This window comes from Oncorhynchus nerka, linkage group LG26 (genome assembly GCF_034236695.1).
Source record: "Oncorhynchus nerka isolate Pitt River linkage group LG26, Oner_Uvic_2.0, whole genome shotgun sequence".
NCBI classification, from domain to species: domain Eukaryota; kingdom Metazoa; phylum Chordata; class Actinopteri; order Salmoniformes; family Salmonidae; genus Oncorhynchus; species Oncorhynchus nerka.
The window spans coordinates 8,428,882-8,435,065 of NC_088421.1; the positions used below are offsets into that span (position 1 = coordinate 8,428,882).

The following is a 6,184-nucleotide window of genomic DNA, read 5'->3' on the forward strand; positions in this document are numbered from 1 at the left end:
TCGTGGGGGAGGGAGGGAGGGGAAAGGTTAGGTGAGGAGTATGTATGACAAACGATAGGGATCTCTATCAATGTGGGGCAAGCAGGCATCACAGAAAAAGGAAGAAGTGGAATAGTTAGTAGTTCACTTACTGGGTAAGAGGAAACATTGTTCACTCCGAATCGGTGCACTTCACACCCAATTTGGGCACATGCCCTGGAGAGGCATGATGGAGACACTGTGGCCCAGCCCCTGGGGGTGCAAGTCTTGGTCCCGCCAGGGCCAATAGGGCTAAGACAGAACAGTCCCGGGAGGGTGACACTCAGACAGTACAGAGGGCTCCTTATCTTTGGTCGCACTGCAGCGGTCACCCTACGACTCCAGCTACACAGACATCATAGTTTAACATCAGCATGTGGTAGAGCAGGGGGGTCAAACTCAATTCCTGGAGGGCCATGTGTTTGCAGGTTTTGGTTGTGTCCTTTCAATGTGTCAAATGAAGACACGAGGGGAGTTCCTAACTAGTCAATGGCCTTAATTGATTAATCAAGTACAAGGTAGCGAAAACTTGCAGACACTCGGCCCTCTATAAATTGAGTTTGACACCCCTGTGGTACAGCTCTCAAGCATCCATTCACTTCTCCAATGGGGGTTGAATAAGAATTGATGGCATTGTTTGTCTAGTGGCTAGACATGTCTGTCCCTATGTGTTGCCCATGTGTGTTGCTGTCTATGTTCCTCTCTACACTTCTAGATTAGTATATCTGGACTAACGATTTAACATTTCTGGGGGCACTCTAAAAGTTATGATTTCTGAGATTGTAAATATGCACCTCTGGGAATATTAATGTGCGTTGAATTACTTTTAAGTGACCAAACGTATGTGTTAGCATTTATGGGCTATTAAAATAGCATGTGTGTTTGGATTTATGGATAAGCCTATATAAGGCGTGGGTCAACCTTTAATAGAAAACATGGTATTTGCACGTTTACAGTAATGGGATGTTTGAAGGAAATGTTGTTGGGCTTTTTATTAAAGAAACATGTTGTTTTACTGTTGTTAAATTGCAGTCTAAAGAATAATAAGTACTAACCTTTGAACCTGTATAATCTGACATCTTTCAAATAGCTGCTCAGGTATTTATATATGCCTGTCTGTGTACAGCATATACAGTGGGGCAAAAAAGTATTTAGTCAGCCACCAATTGTGCAAGTTCTCCCAATTAAAAAGATGAGAGAGGGCTGTAATTTTCATCATAGGTACACTTTAACTATGACAGACAAAATGAGAAAAAAAATCCAGAAAATCATATTGTAGGATTTTTAATGAATTTATTTGCAAATTATGGTGGAAAATAAGTATTTGGTCAATAACAAAAGTTTATCTCAATACTTTGTTAAATACCCTTTGTTGGCAATGACAGAGGTCAAATGTTTTCTGTAAGTCTTCACAAGGTTTTCACACACTGTTGCTGGTATTTTGGCCCATTCCTCCATGCAGATCTCCTCTAGAGCAGTGATGTTTTGGGGCTGTTGCTGGGCAACACGGACTTTCAACTCCCTCCAAAGATTTTCTATGGGGTTGAGATCTGGAGACTCGCTAGGCCACTCCAGGACCTTGAAATGCTTCTTACGAAGCCACTCCTTCGTTGCCCGGGTGGTGTGTTTGGGATCATTGTCATGCTGAAAGACCCAGCCACGTTTCATCTTCAATGCCCTTGCTGATGGAAGGAGGTTTTCACTCAAAATCTCATGATACATGGCCCCATTCATTCTTTCCTTTACACGGATCAGTCGTCCTGGTCCCTTTGCAGAAAACAGCCCCAAAGCATGATGTTTCCACCCCTATGCTTCACAGTAGGTATGGTTGGATGCAACTCAGCATTCTTTGTCCTCCAAACACGACAAGTTGAGTTTTTACCAAAAAGTTATATTTTGGTTTAATCTGACCATATGACATTCTCCCAATCTTCTTCTGGATCATCCAAATGCTCTCTAGCAAACTTCAGACGGGCCTAGACATGTACTGGCTTAAGCAGGGGGACACGTCTGGCAGTGCAGGATTTGAGTCCCTGGTGGCGTAGTGTGTTACTGATGGTAGGCTTTGTTACTTTGGTCCCAGCTCTCTGCAGGTCATTCACTAGGTCCCCCAGTGTGGTTCTGGGATTTTTGCTCACCGTTCTTGTGATCATTTTGACCCCACGGGGTGAGATCTTGCGTGGAGCCCCAGATCAAAGGAGATTATCAGTGGTCTTGTATGTCTTCCATTTCCTAATAATTGCTCCCACAGTTGATTTCTTCAAACCAAGATGCTTACCTATTGCAGATTCAGTCTTCCCAGCCTGGTGCAGGTCTACAATTTTGTTTATGGTGTCCTTTGACAGCTCTTTGGCCTTGGCCATAGTGGAGTTTGGAGTGTGACTGTTTGAGGTTGTGGACAGGTGTCTTTTATACTGATAACAAGTTCAAACAGGTGCCATTAATACAGGTAACGAGTGGAGGACAGAGGAGCCTCTTAAAGAAGCCCACCCAGCAAAAACACAGAGAGAAGCTCCTCCAACCCTTAAGTTACAGGGGGGTCAAATACAGACTTATTTTAGTTTTAATTGGAATGCCATCAGAGGATGGACTGTTTAAAGTAAGACCGGAATGGAGCCCAAGCCTCATTAAACAGTTTGGGGTTACCCACGTGAATTGAATTAGATTTTTTTCTAGTTTCAGAGAGCACAACACATCTCTCACCCAATATTTATAAGATGGGGGAGCTGCCATCTTCCAGTTCTGTAGTATTAGCCGTCTAGCTAAAAGAGTTGTATAAGCAACAGTGTCCGACTGGATTCTTGACAGGGGGGTACCCATGGGCAGCACTCCAAAAAGGGCTGTAAGGGGAGACGGATCTATAACAGTGTCATATATATTAGAGAAACATTTAAATATTAATTCCCAGAAACCTGACAGTTTATGACAGCCCCAAAACATATGCAACAGTGTGGCTGGTTCCACTTTACATCTGACACAGGTAGGATCAAAATCAGAGAATATTCTTCCAAGTTTGGCCCACGACCAGTGGATACGGTGAACCACCTTGAATTGAATGAGGCTGTGTCTAGTGCTAAAAGAGGACGAGTGCACCCTGTGCAGCACAGATTCCCAGGCGTCTTCCCCAAGTTCCTCCCCCAAATCCTTTTCCCATCGAGTCTTTAAAGGCACCAAAGAAGGGTTCTGTAAGTCATGAATGATTGCTTATACATCTGAAATTGCGCCCCTAGGAAGCTTGTTCAACTCCAAGGTGTTCTCTACAGCTGTATTCGCAGGCCTATGGGGAAATCCAGGTGTGTTAGCTCTGACAAAGTTTCTAGTCTGGAGATAGCGGAAAAAGTGGGATTGGGGAGATTGAACTTTTCCTGCAGCTGAGAGAAAGAGGCAAATGTATCATCAAAGAATAATTGGGCTAGCGAGGAGAGGCCTAGTGAGTGCCAAATGCCAAATCATTCAAAGATGGAGGAAATAAAATGTTCTGATTGATTGGGCCTGATAGAGAAAAGCCTCGTAGGCTAAAGGCTAAACGGAACTGATTCCAAATTTTAAGAGACTGCTTTACAATTGGGTTGACACACCTTCTGCCTAGGAACACTGGGAGAGACGAGCACCACACAGAGGAAAGTGCTGCAGGTTTACACGATTCCGACTCCATCTGGACCCAGAGTGGTCTAGGGCCAGTAGGATCAGTCTGCAGCCAGTACAGAAGGGCTCTGAATTTTGCAGCCCAGTAGTATGTCTGAAAATTTGGTAGAGCTAAACCCCCCAATGACCTAGGCTTCTGTAAATGTTTTCTACCAATCCGTGGTACCTTGCCATCCCAAATGAAATGCATGAATGTTTGATCCAGTGAAATAAAAAAATATTTTGAAATAAAAATGGGTAAACATTGAAATAAATATAAAAATTTGGGCAACACATTCATTTTAATGACATTAATCCTTCTGATAAGAGAAAGGGGTAGTGAATTCTAAAAAGTAAAAGATTGTTTCAAACTGTCTGCTAGAGCAACAAAGTTTTCCTGAAACAAATTTGAATATTTCCTTGTCACTTTAACTCCCAAGTAGGTGAATTGATCCCGGACAATCCTAAACTGAGAACTTGTAGAAGAGCACTTTAAAGCAGCCTTGTTTACCGGAAAAAGCTCACTCTTGCCTAGATTCAGCTTGTACCCTGAGATTGATCCAAACGTTTTAAGAACAGATAGGGCACGTGGCAATGAGGTATCAGGGTTGGAGATAAACAAAAGGAGGTCGTCAGCATATAGCGAGACTTTCTGCTCCAAGCCCGCCCTGATTATACCTTGAATGGCATCAATAGAGCGTAGTGCAATGCCAAAGCAAACAGCAAGGGGGAGATCTCTCATCTTTTTAAGTGGGAGAACTTGCACATTTGGTGGCTGACTAAATACTTTTTTTGCCCTACTGTATGCATAGTACCGTACACAGTTGACTACTGATAAGTGCACTTCAGATAAGTGTACATTTGGAAAAGTGCTCACCTTGGCAGCCATGTTGCTTATGTATTGCCGTGAGTCAGTCTTGACAACAAGTGGCACTGTGACGTCTTTATAGAAGGGCATTCCCTTGAGAAGCTGGTACACCTGGTCTACGATGCCCAGGTCTCTGAGCAGGCTGGCTCTCAGCTGCAGCCCCCTGAGACGAGGAGGCAATGCAATGTTATTCATCAGGTAACAGAAACATTGTTTTTGGGGGGGAGGGGATTGAGGTGACCATAGGACACAGCAGCAGGCAGAAGATAGTACTCACATCGAGATGGACGGGACAGAAGGGCACTTTGTGGATTTTACCCTTCAGGCCCAGTCTCTGACACCTCCTCTGGCTCTGTTTCTCATGCTGCTCCTGCAACTGCTCTCTGCACAGAGAAACGTTCCTGAGTATACTTTGTGTAAACCTGTATACAAGCACTGCTGTGTGCGCCACACATGGACACAAACATCCCTGCTATGTGTATAGTCTATCCAGGAAACCTGCATGCACACATTATGTATGGCACTGAGGTTGGAACTGACGTGTGGGTGATGTGTGTGTGTCTACCTGGTGCACCTCTCTCTGGCCTTGGTGGCAGCAGTCTGTTGGAAGAGCTGCTGTGTTTGAGGTACTTGTCGTACTCCTCCCCTCCCGGGCAGGGGAAGATCCTGCGGAAGCCGCCCAGGTAGCTCAGGGCTACGAGGACCAGCTGCTACTGGCTCTGCTCCTTGTTCCTGGAGCACAGAGGACATTGGAATGGGCTTGTTAAAATGACATTTTCTTTGTGCTACTTTTTCATTTTATGATTGGATAATTGCGTATGACTCAGCGCAGACTCTATTATGAGTCCGTGCAGATTGGACCATAAAACTCATAACAGCAGACTCTATTATGACTAAATCAAGGCAGACTATTATGACTCAAGAGCAGCAGACTCTGTTATGACTAAGTCAAGGCAGACTATTATGACTCAGAGCAGCAGACTATTTTGATTCGAGCAGCAGACTATTATAACTCAAGAGTAGCAGACTATTGACTCAGAGCAGCAGACTATTATGACTCAGAGCAGCAGACTATTATGACTCAGAGCAGCAGACTTTCATGACTCGAGCAGCAGCCTATTATGACTCAAGAGCAGCTGACTCAATAGCAGCAGACTATTATGACTCTGAGCAGCAGACTTTTTTGACTCAAGAGCTGCAGACTTATGATTCAAGAGCAGCAGACTCTATTATGACTCGAGCAGCAGACTATTATGACTCAGAGCAGCAGACTTATGATTCAAGAGCAGCAGACTCTATTATGACTAAGTCAAGGCAGACTATTATGACTCAGAGCAGCAGACTATTATGACTCAGAGCAGCAGACTTTCATGACTCGAGCAGCAGCCTATTATGACTCAAGAGCAGCAGACTATTATGACTCAAGAGCAGCTGACTCAATAGCAGCAGACTATTATGACTCAGAGCAGCAGACTTTCATGACTTGAGCAGCAGACTATTATGACTCAAGAGCTACAGACAATTATGACTAAGTCAAGGAAGACTATTATGACTCAGAGCAGCAGACTATTATGACTCAAGAGCAGCAGACTATTATGACTCAGAGCAGCAGACTATTATGACTCGAGCAGCAGACTATTATGACTCAGAGCAGCAGACTATTATGACTCAAGA

The 6,184-nt window shown here is 44.1% G+C and overlaps 1 long non-coding RNA gene across 1 annotated transcript; it reads right to left on the minus strand.

Moving 5' to 3' along the window:
- Positions 1-137: 137 nt before the first annotated feature.
- On the minus strand, positions 138-5,236 carry LOC135564937 (uncharacterized). The gene is made up of 4 exons (XR_010461291.1): positions 5,076-5,236; positions 4,788-4,893; positions 4,520-4,673; positions 138-363 (listed from the first exon to the last, which is right to left on the minus strand). It is a non-coding gene; the product is annotated as an uncharacterized LOC135564937 (long non-coding RNA).
- Positions 5,237-6,184: the final 948 nt, after the last annotated feature.